This window comes from Bos taurus, chromosome 13 (assembly GCF_002263795.3).
Source record: "Bos taurus isolate L1 Dominette 01449 registration number 42190680 breed Hereford chromosome 13, ARS-UCD2.0, whole genome shotgun sequence".
Taxonomy (NCBI): Eukaryota; Metazoa; Chordata; class Mammalia; order Artiodactyla; family Bovidae; genus Bos; species Bos taurus.
The window spans coordinates 47,824,699-47,839,235 of NC_037340.1; the positions used below are offsets into that span (position 1 = coordinate 47,824,699).

Sequence of the window (14,537 nt, forward strand, 5' to 3'; positions counted from 1 at the left end):
AGGAAATATTGAAAAATATTTTCAATTCTGTAGAGCAGTTTTTTTAATGGACTTTTGATAATCTCTGCTTAAAAAAAAAAAAAAGCTTAACTGACTCCACTTATAACTCAACTTCTGCGTTTTGGAGCCTTAATGGCAGCCACATTTGTTTTAGGACCCTCAAGAGGTTCCTGACCTTCAGATTATGGAGCCCGGCAGCCTGCTAGGCCTGAGGGGTCTGCTTCTCTTTTCTCTGCCTTTGACCACCACACAATTTGGCAGCCCACTTCCCTCTGCCCCAATATCACAACTCTCAAGGTTTTGAGAGGTATCAGATTTTGTTACATTGTTGAGGAAAGCTTAGACCACATAAGAAGGAAGCCATTTAAAGTGAGGCATGTCAATGTACGACAAAACCAATACAATATTGTAAAGTAATTAGCCTTCAAAAAAATAAATAAATAAAGTGAAAAAAAATAAAATAAAGTGAGGCTATGTAAGAATTTTCCTCTAGCTCAAAGGAAAACTTTCCACAAAGTTTAGTTCTTCACTGGGATTTCTTGTTGCCACACCCTAGTTCATAAACCTACCCCACCAACTCATCTTCCACTCTGTAAAAGATGCTTGTTCGCTGCCATGCATAGCCCTTCTGTTAGTTCAAAGCCCCAGGCCCTGCCCCAAGGACTTAGTTTTGGTCATTGACAGTGTTCTTCCCTGAGTGGTATGTGGTCCCGAGGCTTATTTATTTTGCCTGGGTCAATACACTGGGGGCGTAATATGGTTTTGGTATTCCAGGTCCCTTTGAAGAGTTCAGAATGGACATGGATTCCCAAGTCCTAACCTTGAACTCCAATCTCCCTACCAGTGTAGTTGCAGAGAAAAATCTCTATTTCCTGCTTTCCCATAAGGGAACTGAAGGCTCATACACACGTAAACATAAATACACAGTCTCCCAATGACAGATGTTAATCGTTCCTATAGCCTAAACCCAAAAAGGGGAAATAAACCATTTTCCCAACATGCTCTGTAATTCTCTCTCTGATGAATGTAAAATTTCACATTTCTGTGTAAAGTAGTATTCATTCCTTTCCTTAATCTTCCTTTCCTTTGCAAATTGTTTTCTCAGGACTATTTGGAATATGGAAGAACTATTGCATTTCTCAACAACTGCTCTCATTTAGCTAGCTAAAGCTCTGATTGAATATGTATGTGTGTAGTTATTACTTTAGACTATTTGTGCTACATAGATTTTATTTCCTGTTTTTTTAAAAAAGTCTTGTGACCCAATGTTGCTTTCAAAGTATCCATTATTCAGAGAAAATATTCATAGTCATCTGATTCCAGCATTCACTACTGTGAATGTACTGGAGAGGTTTCCCAAGAAGTACCAGAGACGATAGTAGTGTGTACATCATAGAATTATCAGGAAGTTTCAATGAATTCATTATTGCACAAGCATGCATATATATCCTAAAAATATAGTGCTAAGCATGGTACCTGGCACATAGCAAGTACCCTATACTTATTATTATTATTACTTCCCTGGTGGCTCAGACAATGAAGAATCTGCCTGCAATGCGGGAGACCCAGGTTCGATCCTTGGATAGGGAAGATCCCCTGGAGAAGGGAATGGCAACCCACTCCAGTATTCTTGTCTGGAGAATTCCAAGGACAGAGAAGACTGGCGTGCTGCAGTCCATGGGGTCACAGAGTTGAACACGAATGAGCGACTGACACTTCCACTTTTGGGTGTATACATATTTATGGTTTCCACATGAGATTTCAGTTTTTTAAAATACCACTGCTTACCAATTGAAAATCTCAGTTCTGGATCGAGCATCAAACTACAGGTTGAACACAGTCCCAGATATTGTCCAATAAAAACCTTTGTTCCAAAAAAAAAAAAAACTTTGTTCCTCTGAAGAACACATACTTAAGGAAAATGCATTGTCTTCCATCATGTAAATCAGCCAAGGATTTTCAAAGCCATGTGAATCACTGACATCTATGGTGCCCTTCTGATACACTGGATACATTGATAATGTATTCTCTAAAACATCCTTATTAGAAAGACTGTAGCATCAGCAATGCCATTTTACAGTTGGGAAACATAAAGTTAACTTAGACAACAGTGCGGATTAAGGGTTCACAGGTTGAGAAATCCAGAGGCAGGCTGGCTTCAGATGTAACTGGTGCAGGTGTAGTTTGAACCAGTGACTCGATGAGTGATTATTTCTCTCCTCCTCTTTCCTGGGTTGACTATAATCTCAGCAAACTTCTCATCATTTTAAGAATAACTCAAAGTCCGTATGCTTCCTTGTTCATATTCAGTGATGGAGAATATCTCTTCTGGTAGATCTGGAAAATTAGGAAAGCTTCATTTTTAGATGTTTTCATCAGACCTCTTCTCAGTACTTCATTGCCCTAATTCAGAAATCATGTGGCCTGGGGATGGAGGAGCTGATGGGTTTTTCCAGATGCTTTACACCTGAGGCTTAGTAGGGACTAAGTCACCCCAAAATTGAACTGTAAAAATAGGGGAGGGAATTTCTCAGAAGTTCAGAGTTATTGCTGGTCTTTATTCTGGGAGGCAGATTCTTAGATGGAGGCTGACGTGTATGTTCCTAGGGAGTGCCCTAGTGAGCAGCACCCTTGCAAATGGAGTGAAAAAAGCAGGGTTGGGCAGAGGGAGAAGCTGGGCTTCAGAGAAGTCTCAACATGTGCTGTGGCTGACTCTGCAGGGAGCTCTAGAGCTGGGTGATCCTTCACAGGGATCTGGAGCTGGAGCAAGGTGGGTGGGAATGAGGTGCTCAGGATTTCATACCAGTCATCCTCCACCCCACCACACACACCCCATAAACCACATATTGTTTGTGAGATGCCCAGGAAGGAAGGAAGCATGCCCCTGAGGGAGCTGGCTTTTTTTAGAAGATGATTTCAGGAGAGGGCCCCAGCTGTTACCTGACAACACTTCTAGCAGCTAGGAGTCCTTTTGGTTTGAAGAAGAAACTGAGAAGTACCTCCCAGAAATCCTGAAGAAGTTGTGGGAAAGGAAACAAGTCATCCAGCTTCTAGCAGCAAAGCCCAGGTCTGCATGTAGCCTTTTAGACAGCACTGCCTGGCAATGGCACCCCACTCCAGTACTCTTGCCTGGAAAATCCCATGGACAGAGGAGCCTGGTAGGCTGCAGTCCAGGGGGTCGCTAAGAGTCGGATACGACTGAGCGACACCCCTTTCACTTTTCACTTTCATGCACTGGAGAAGGAAATGGCAACCCACTCCAGTGTTTTGCCTGGAGAATTCCAAGGACAGAGGAGGCTAGTGGGCTGCCGTCTATGGGTTCGCACAGAGTCGGACACGACTGAAGCGACTTAGCAGCAGCAGCAGCAGCCCCAGCTCCCAGCTGTTTGCTTAGTTTGGTGTGTGTTGATCTCCGCACGCTGACTGCTGTGGAGCATTTCTGGAAAGGATCCTGGATACACAGTGTCTAAGAGTCAGTTGCCTGTCCATGTGTGTCATGTGAGTAACTATGGGGGCTGAATATGGGGAGGAAAGCAGTGTTGCTGCATCTCATTAGGTGCTTAGGAAGACAGAATGTCTGTCCAGACTCTTAGCACAGAACTGTCTGGTTTGAATAAATGAGGGGTGTGACGATCCTGGGAAGGTCACTACAGTGAAGAATATTCTGCTGAACCAGCACAGTCAGGAAAGAGAACTACTTCAAATCAGTGATGGCCTTAGTGATCTTACAAAGTGAGATGATCCCTTCTACACTGTGATGCAAAGTTCACTGTGCACACATGTAAAATTTTTAATTACAGCCTTCTTCTGGCAAGTAAGCTAAATCATTTTCTGACAAAATAATCGAAATCCTACATTTTATCTCAGATATTATGAGTGTTCCTTGACAGTGAAATTAAAAACACACCTGTTAAAAGAAAATACTTTGGCAATTTTGGAAGACCCAAAGTGAGGGTGAAACACTGACTCCGCTTTAGAACATGGGTCCATGGAAACTGCATCCAATAAACTACTTAATCATGTCTGGTTCCCATGGCAACAGCCACTGAAGCAGCTTCATTGAATAAGACTGAATGTGATCAACTGCCAACATGGAAATATAAATCCTCCCCTATTCTCTCTGTTTTTCAGCATTTTTCTCTCCAGCATGTTCTGTGTTACAAAGCAGGGCTTGGTACGCTGCCTGTGTCTCCCTCCTCCTACACTCACCATATTTCATCGGCAAAGTCCCCCTCTACACTGTGTTTTCAACACAGAACACTGAAATGGGGGAGGGGAGCATTTCGTACCTTTAAAAACACTAGGAAAGTAAATAGAAATAGCTCAGATAGTTCCTCACCCATGCGTGTCCCTTTGCTAAGAGCTCAGTTTTTCTTTCAGTCGGTAATGTCTTTTTGTGTTGGAATCAAGTAAAAGCATATTTGTGTTCAGAAGCAAGACAGATTTCCTAAGTAAGAGAGAAGCTATTTTTAGAGGATATCAGGAGGGTGGGGGAAGATCTTGGAATCCATCTAAGCTTAGATTCAGCTTTTGGAACAGTATGTCTCATGGGGTGCACTGCACAAACATTTCATCTGGCTTATTATAAACTTCCTGACATGTAAATGTCCTCAAAGACTGTACGGGTAGAGCCTGGAGCTGCCAATTGGAACATCACACATCTTTTCTCTTCTTTTCTTTTAAAGCACATTGTCAGTTTTCTAGTTATTCAAGAACCCTTCAATGAGGTCAGGTTGTGCTGAAAATAACATACTGGAGATATATCTGGGCTGAATGTCAGTAAATTTGGGTGAGTTAGCTTTTTTGTGTGTGGGGGGGAAATGGAGGAGATGAATCACATCAGAACTTTATGAAAATCCCCCACCCCACCTTTTTTTAAAAAAATTCTATTTATTTATGGCTGTGCTGGGTCCAGTGGTCATGTATGGATGTGAGAGTTGGACTGTGAAGAAAGCTGAGCGCTGAAGAATTGATGTTTTTGAACTGTGGTGTTCGAGAAGACTCTTTGAGAGTCCCTTGGACTGCAAGGAGATCCAACCAGTCCATCCTAAAAGAGTTCAGTCCTGGGTGTTCTTTGGAAGGACTGATGCTAAAGCTGAAACTCCAATACTTTGGCCACCTCATGCGAAGAGTTGACTCATTGGAAAAGACTCTGATGCTGGGGAGGGATTGGGGGCAGGAGGAGAAGGGGAAGACAGAGGATGAGATGGCTGGATGGCATCACTGACTCGATGGATGTGAGTTTGAGTAAACTCCGGGGGTTGGTGATGGACAGGGAGGCCTGGCATGCTGCAAGTTATGGGGTCTCAAAGAGTCGGACACGACTGAGTGACTGAACTGAACTGAACTGTGCTGGGTCTTTGTTGCTGCATGCAGGCGTTCTCTAGTTGTGGCGAGCAGGGGCAACTCTCTAGTTGCAGTACGTGGGCTTCTCACTGCAGTGGCTTCTCTTGTTGTGGAGCATGGGTTCTAGGGTGAATGGGCTTCAGGAGTTGCAGTATGCAGGCTCAGTAGTTATGGTTAGTGGGCTCTAGAGCACAGGCTCCATGGTTGTGGTGCATGGGCTTTTTTGCTCCATGCACATGGAATCTTCCTGGACCAGGGATTGAACCCATGTCCCCTGCACTGTTAGGTGGACTCCTTACCACTGGAGCACCAGGGAAGTTCAGTAGATTATGTTTGAAGGACAATGTCAGTAGTAGTGTTTGGTTTAGAGGTTAGCCCTATAGATGTGAATGTTAACTGGAAATTTTCATCCAAGGTGGGTGGCCTGGGGATGGGGGTTGGTGTGTTGGGGCAGATAATACTTGGCAGTTCAACCAATGTGATTGGATAGGTAGTGGGTAAATATCATATATGTAACAATTCAGTAGAATAATTTAACCATTATATTGTGAAGTGTGAACTTTGGGTCTTGATTCATACAAATAAACTATTATAATTATTTATGAGATGATTAGGGCAATTTGAGCACTGGTGGAATATTTCATGGCATTCCATTACCAAATGCAGATGAGTGACAGGTGTTTGAGGGTTCATGATGATGTTCTCGCTGAGGTTTTCTGAGGAAGTGTCCTCTAAACTCAGACCTCAAGGATGAGAGGAGCTGGGAGGCACAGACTGAGGTGAGAGGATGAGATGTGAGGTGTTGGGTGGATAAGTCTTCCAGGAAGAGGAAAGTACCCAGGCACAGGCCTGAAGATGAAAGAAAGTCCTTGGGACTGAAAGAAGCTCAATGTGATTGCCTCAGAGTTTGGCAACAGAAGAGGCTGGGAGGTAGAACTGAGGGGTCAGAAGGCAGTGATAAGAGTCTGGACATTTTCTTTAGAGAATGGAAGCCATTGAGCAAGGGAATTCCTGACTAAATTCAGAGTTTAGAAAATCTGCACGCAGGCTTGAATGTCCCAAGAGAATCCCAGGTTTAGAAGGTCTTTTCTGAGTGCTCCAGCCCTCCTCTTTCTGAGCTATGGAATTTGTATCCCTTATTCTTTGCTGTTGCCTCATGCTTCATGCTTCACCACAGGTTTCTATGGTGGCTAAATTGAAAGTTCCACGCTGACATGAGGGAGGGGTTGCTTACTTTTTACTATGGACTGAATTGTGTCCCTTGCAAGTTTCTATGTTGAAGCCTGAACTCCTGATGTGATTGTGTTTGAAGATGGGGCTTTTGGAGGTAACTAAGGTTAAGTGAGGTCATAAGGATGGAGTCCTTGCCTAATAGAATTAATGACCTTCTAAGAAGTGGAAGCGGAGAAGGCAATGGCACCCCACTCCAGTACTCTTGCCTGGAAAATCCCATGGATGGAGGAGCCTGGTAGGCTGCAGTCCAGGGGGTCGCTAAGAGTCGAACATGACTGAGCGACTTCCCTTTCACTTTTCACTTTCATGCATTGGAGAAGGAAATGGCAACCCACTCCAGTGTTCCTGCCTGGAGAATCCCAGGGACGGGGGAGCCTGGTGGGCTGCCATCTATGGGGTCCCACAGAGTCAGACACGACTGAAGTGACTTAGCAGCAGCAGCAAGAAGTGGAAGAAAGAGAGGTCAATCTTTCTCCACATGCTAACACTGATGGAAGCCCATGTGAGGATACAGCAAAATGGCAGCCAGAAGAGACCCCTCACTAAAACTAGATCATTCTGGTACCCTGATCTCAGGCTTCTAGCCTCTACAACTATGACAAGATAAACTTCTGTGGTTTAAGCCACACAGCTTAGGGTATTTTGTTATGGCAGCCCAAGCAGACTAAGACAGACTTCCAGGCCCTGCTCCATCCAGTATTCCTGGGCTGGGACAACCCTTTGAGAGATTTCAAAATCTCTCAACCCTCTGATCTTGATCAATCATTAAAGATCATCAATGTTATATTCCTATCATAATCACAGTTTCATATCTTTATATCCAAGTACTTTTCTCACCATTATGAAGCCAAGAGAACGTGTAAAGAGATGGTTTTACTGCAGCAATAAATATGTATAATAATCTGATGTTAACATAATCACCCATCTATTCAGTTTACTCTGAGAAGACACATCTTAGGTCTGTTTGCTTTTCCTTATTTGAAAACTCTCAATCATTACCTCAATATGCAATTGCTAACTCCCGAGGTTGGGTGAGCTGCGTGTGGTATTTCGGGCATGTGTTTATAAGAAGATAGCCTTTGTTTTATGTTGATAGAGCAATGTTATCTTCTTCTGGCTGCCTTTCATAGACAAGGCAACTGTTCAAAACAAATTGCTTGGCAAATGCAAATTGTTTTGAACAAATTTTGCAAATTTGGACATGATGCTTAAGTTGACTTTTAATTTCATTGAAGTATGTTTCTTTGCAAAGTCCCTAAGCCCAGTAAGTGAGTCTTTCAAGAAAGCAAGGAGAAGTACCAGTTTCTCTGGCAAGATCTCAGGGGAACTAGGAGCCCTGTTGCTGCCAAAGTGTTGTCTCACCACTTCTGTCCATGCCAGAACCACCTTTAGTTGTCCTTTTCTCTGGATATTATATCTTCTCTAACTTCCGTCTAATAATATGATTTTGTGCCCATTTGAATCTGTATGAATTTGTTTCATGAGAATCAAACTCAGGAAGTATCAACTTATTTTATATTCCATTTTTTCTTAATTATTATTATTGGCTGCACTGCACAGCATGTGGGATCTTAGTTCCCTGACCAGGGATTAAACCTGTGCCCCCTGCATTGGAAGGCAGAGTCTTAACCACTGGATCAGCAGGGAAGTACTTCAACTTACATTAAACTGTTTAATGAAACTAAATCTGGCTCAACCTCCATTGGCTTTAGTAGTGAAGAAATCCAATCCCAGACTTTGGGTGAAAAGCTTCTTCCCACTCCACCAAGTATCTTGCCTTTTGATCTAGAAGAAATGGAGTTGCCCTTTCTTCCTCCTTCATCTCCTCTCATTTGGGTGAAAGTTCTTTGCCAAAGTCCCTGTGTAGCAGCGAGGGTCCCAAACTCTTTGCGTACTTGCAGCCAATCTATTCAGAGGCCCTATCTCTGCAGATTTGAAAACAGTTCCTACCAGGTTTCAGGAGAACTAATATCCTCCATCCCAAGCCTGCCCCTTGTCCTCATGTAATATACCTCTACCCTTCAACAAAGAGTTTAACAGTCACCATAATCAAGGTATGGAACACTTCTACCACCCCAAAATGTTCTGACATGTTCCCTTCCCTGACTCTAAGCTTCAATCAACTACTGATTGATTTTCTGTCTAGGATATACCATTCTATCCACTCACTTGTTGATCCACATTTAGGTTGTTTCCAATTTTTAGTGCTTGTGAATAATGTTTATAACATTTTCATACAGGTTTTTATGTGAACACATGTCTTTGATTAGATGTTCAGGAGTGAAATTAGGGATTGTGGATCATAGTATAGGTATATGTCTCACTATAGTAAGTTTTTGTTTAACTGTAAAAAAAACTGCTAAACTATTCTCTAAAGTGGCTGGACCATTTTTTTTCTGAATAGCAAAGAGTTTATTAGTAAATACATGGTTCCAGTGACAATAATAAACTCACACGAACAGAAGACAATAATCAAATCAAAAGAACAAATGCTTGCTAATCATCAGAAAATCTGTGACTATTAGGGCTGTCACATAGAAATCCAAAATCACTCAGAGGCCAAATCTAAAGAAGATATGTCCACTTATTAGTTTGTATGGAACAAGTCCATAGTACCTGAAATCTGTAACTGTAGATTATCACCTTCTAACCAAACATGACCTGTTGGCACAAAACAATGTCTTTTGAAGAAATCTGCTGGGCTACTGGTGAGAATTTTGTCTTCTTCAAAACCAATTTGAAATATTGATCACTTGGGCTTTTTGTAATCATAATGTCATCTCTTTGGATACCATAAAAATGTCGATTAAGACTTTCTGCAAAGACAGTATCTGAATTTTGAATTGTAGGCTCCATTGATGGTTCAAAACACATGACAACACTACCAACATATTCAAAAGCACCATGGGCTATACAGCCATACTAAATAGTATAGCTAACAAGCCAAAACATTTTTCCCAGAACAACACAAAGCATAGTTCTATGTAGACTCTGCCACCATTGACCATAGGTCTTTTCAACATACAAGCATTCAGTTTTTAGTGTAGTTCCAGGGCTTCCAAGAAAAAAACATCTAAAGCATGCTTCAAAGCACATATAGGTGATCCATGATTTCAGGATTCCTGGACCTGCAGAAGTCTGCTTGGCTGTACTATTTTGTGATCCTACCAGCAAGATATGAAAGTTTTAGCTGGTTCATATCCTTGCCAACAATTAACATTGTTAACCTGTGTATTCTTAGTCATTCTAGTAAGTGTGTATTATGTGAAATTTAAATACATCTCTATTATATTTAGAATAGTTATATGGAAATAACTCCATATAACAATACTAATGCCTCTGAGAGGGATATCACTTAGTTTAAGATGATATTGAGGCAGGAGGTAGCCACCCCTCGCCCCCGCCCCACCATGTAAATACTCCGACATGAGACTAGCAGGACAATCAAGGCAGGAGGCTAAGCTCTGCCCAGAAAGGAGATAAGAGACCACATATCTCTCATTCTTGAAATCAGGAGAACTCCTCAACTGCACATGGGCAGAAAGGTTCCTTGGAGCTCAAAAGGGGAGTGATGCTAAGTGATGCTAACTACCCATAGGCCTCTTTGGTAGAATCCATCTTGGCTAAGAGATGTGTGGGCACATGTGGGAGATCTTGAGATATACCAAATATGAACTCTGAACCATGAAAATCAAAATGATTGGCTAAAGGAAACCTGGAAGAAATGCCCCTTATAAGTGATTCCAACTACAATGAGGGCACAACTCTGCAATTCTCTCTTTGAGTCTGCCTGTGTGTCTATCCACACATACTATACTTTTTTTTCTCCTAATAAACACTTGACTTGTTTCACTACATTTCATTGTTGTGGGTATTCTCCTTCAGCGAATCTGCAGAGTCAGGGTCTTGTCACTGACCATTGGTCTAAATGGCTAGGATTCAGTGCTCTTACCACCGCTACCCAATCCTCAGTCTCTGGCCAGGAACTGAAGCTCTGCTTCAAGCACCTGCAAGCCAAGGCCACCCAAGATCAATATCAGCTAACATCTTAGCTAGTATTCATTCATATAGTTTTTCCAGTATGCAAAGAGTTTAGGATCCTGGCTGCTATTCAGGGGCTTTGGCAAAGAGCCCTCACCCAAATGAGGGGAGGAAAGAATGCAGGAAGAAAAGGCAACTCCACTTCCTCCAGATCAAATGACAAAATACCTGGATTGCGTAAACCCCAGGTGGTGGCCTAATCCTAATTGAGTGGCAGGAAACTTTTCACCAAAAGTCTTGGATTGGATTTCTCTACTACTAAAGCCAATGAAAGTTGCAGCAGATTTAATTTCATTTAATAATATAAAGTAAGTTGACACTTTCTGAATTTGATTCTCATGGAACAAATTCATATATATGAGCCTAAAATCATATTGAAACTCAATGACTTCCTAGGAACCATACAATGGTTCTTAAACTTTTATCAAAACATTTAATCTTATTTCATTGGAATAGGAAATGGGAAAATGAATTATTGCCATTATTAGAGAAGATAGACTCTTTTCTTTTTAATTTAATTAGCTAATTAATTTAGTTTTGGCTGTGCTGGATCTTCGTGGCTGCTTGGGCTTTTATTCTGCTCCTGTGAGCAGGGTCTATGCTCTGGTTGTGGTGTGAGGCTTTCTCACCACAGTGGCTTTACTTGTGGACCATGGGCTCTAGGGAGCTCGGGCTTCAGTAGTTGAAGCAAGTGGGCTCAGTAGTTGTGATTTCTGGGCTCTACAACACAGGCTCAATAGTTGTAGTGCAGGGGCTTAGTTGCTCCTCAGCTTGTGGGATCTTCCTGGACCAGGGATTGAACCTGTGTCTCTTGCACCGGCAAGCAGATTCTTTCCCATGAGCTACCAGGGAAGCCCCAAGGCAGACTCTTTTCAAACATGGGAAACCATTTCAAAGGGATTCCTTGTTGGGAATTTGGGGAAATCATTAGAGATGATTAAGGTGAGAGCTAGTGGATGGCAAAATCTGGAGAAAAATGTTGTTTATTCTTATTATTTTTGGAATGACTGTATTTATTAGACCTACTGCTAGGTCTTGTTGTTGAATGTGTGAATATTATGAGCAACAAATATGGTATTTTATCACACACTTGTTTTCTTAATATTTTTATTTCTCTCTTCTACTATAAGTGAATCCTAATGTAAATGTAGGGTTTTTTCCCCCCTTATTTTATGCTTTTTAAAAATGGCATTCTGAGAAGGAGCCTATAGGCTCCATTAGATAGCAACAGTATATAAAAAGTTCCAGTGTATGGGCCCATCCTAGAGATTCTAATTGAACCTGACACCAGGAAATCTGTATATTTGCTTATACCTGCTGTCATGCAAGGGTGAAACCCTTTGAGGTTAACACCTGTCATACAAGGGATAGGGGCCAATTCTAAAATGTCATACAGAATGGGTAAATGTGATATTGTAATTTATAATAAATATATATTTATGGTATAACCACTTTGGAGACAGTATGGAGGTTCCTTAAAAAACAAAAAATAGGATACATGTATATGTCAGGCTGAGTCCCTTCATTGTTCACCCGAAACTATCACAACATTGTTTGTTAATCATCTGTACTCCAATACAAAATAAAAAGTTTAAAAGAAAACCAAAAATAAAACTACCATATCATCCAAAGTCTGACTCCTGGGCATATATCTGTAGAAAATCATAATTTGAAAAGATACCTGCACCCCAATGTTCATTGTAGCACTGTTAACAACAGCCAAGACATAGAAGCCACCTAAATATCCATTGACAGAGGAATGGATAAAGAAATGTGGAGGAATGGATAAAGAAGATGTGATACATAAATGCAATGAAATATTATTCAACCATAAAAAAGAATGAAATAATGCTATTTGCAGCAACAAGAATGGACCTTGAGATGATCACACTAAATGAAGTAAGCCAGACAAAGACAAGTATGGTATGATGTCGCTCATATGTGGAATCTAATTTTTTAAAAATGATACTTACAAAACAGAAACAGACTGATAGATACTGAGAACAAACTTATGGTCACCAAAAGGGAAATATAGTGGAGAGGTTACCCTCTCTAGGAGTTTAGGGTTAACAAATGTACACTATTTATGAGACAGATAACCAACAAGGACCTATGATATCACCAGGAACTCTAGTCAATATTCTGTGATAACCTACATGAGAAAAGAATCTAAGCAAGAGTGAATGTATGTATATGTATAACTGGATCACTTTGCTGTAGACCCAAAGCTAACACAATATCATAAATAAACTCTACTCCAATAGAATTCTTCTAAAAAATTAATATGTGTGTGTATATATTTTGTATATATATATATTTATATGTACATATATATATATATATATATATAGTCTTCATCTCTGTTTCTGGCACAGGCTCCTAAAACTCTTGGATTTTCCAAAACAATAAGAGTGACAAAGCTGTATTTTATTATGCTGATGAGGTAATTTTCAGACTAAACCAAGGATGGGGGCTGGTTGCTAGTGAAACCAACCATGACTGGCAGGTTGGAACTTTGAGTTAAACCTGCCTGACCTCCGGGAGGGTGGAGGGAGAAGATGGAGGTTGACTCAGTCAACAGTCATCTGTGTAATGAAGCCTCCATAAAAACCCAAAAGAATGTAGAGGTTTAGGAAACCTTCCAGGTTGGTGAATATGTGGCAACTGGGGAACATGGCTCTCTCAGAGAGGGCATGAAATTTTAAGCCTTTTCTCCACACTATGCCCTATACATCTCTTCTGTCTGGCTATTTCTGAGTTGTATCCTTTTATAATAATCCAATGATCTAGTAAGTAAAATGTTTCTCTGAGTTCCATGAGCCACTCTAGCAAATCAAACCTGAAGATGGGGTCCTGGCTATCTCTGACTTCTGTACAGTCAGCCAGAAATACAGGTGATAACCTAGCCTGGACTTGCAGAGGGAAAGCAGTTTTGCAGGACTGCACTCTTCACCTGTCAGAATGAGTTGAATTGTAGGTACCCAGCTCATGTCTGGAGCAGTGCTTGTTCATGGTATGACCCTATACTCTGCCTCCCTGACCCTGAATCAGAATTGGTGGCAGAACCCGAATCATTAAGGAAGCAGCTTGATTAGGGAAAGGAAAAACTAATAAAGGGAAAAGTAGGCATCCTCACCCCTTTTCATACCTCAAGGAAGGTATGCCAAGATCAGGACGCTGGTGGATATGCTATGAGTTCTATTCTAGTGGAAAAACTTCCCACCCTCTTACGGCACACACTGATGCCAAATAGTCTAGACTGGAGATGTCAGTCTCCAATCTAGACTATTTGAATGAAGTTGTCTGGGAATGCCAAACACTTTGCAGCGAGGGCAGTAGGGACCTTGTAGTATGAGGGTTATTGCATTCTCCTCATGGCCAAATATCCTGGTCCAAATGCACCAGAGATCCCACACTGTGTCCAGCTGCTGTCCTGGCTCTGGCAGATTGCTCCTTGATTTAATGAGAATCTGAAGATCATACATCTGTCTTTCTCATCCTGGTTTTGTAGATTTTGCCTTTTCACAATAAAGACAATAAGATAAAGATACTGTGTGATGTAGTAAAATGTGTCCAACCCTTTGCAGGACAAGTGACAACCTTAAAAGGAACCATCTGGCAACATAGCTGATTTTCAACAAGCAGCCAGGAGAGATGTATCCAGGAAAGCATGGAGCCCAGGCAGCATTTAATGATCACTTGGGTCCAACTCATACATTTTACTAATAATATACTTTGAGAATCCAGATTCTTAAAGGCTTATCATTCATTTTCCACTTTGAGAGGCAGTTAGCAGCAAGAAGACAGGGCCGAGACTCCAAACCCAGAGAATTTTGTCTCTAAGAGCTTTCAAGGCTTGAGGGACTCCTTTGGAATTTTGAGAACATATTCCAAACACATTTTCTTTTGGCTGTTTG

The 14,537-nt window shown here is 41.4% G+C and overlaps 1 pseudogene; it reads right to left on the reverse strand.

Annotated features, from left to right (window-relative positions):
- Positions 1-9,075: 9,075 nt before the first annotated feature.
- On the reverse strand, positions 9,076-9,555 carry LOC100140729 (mitochondrial inner membrane protease subunit 1-like; annotated as a pseudogene).
- Between the last annotated feature and the right edge of the window lie 4,982 nt (positions 9,556-14,537).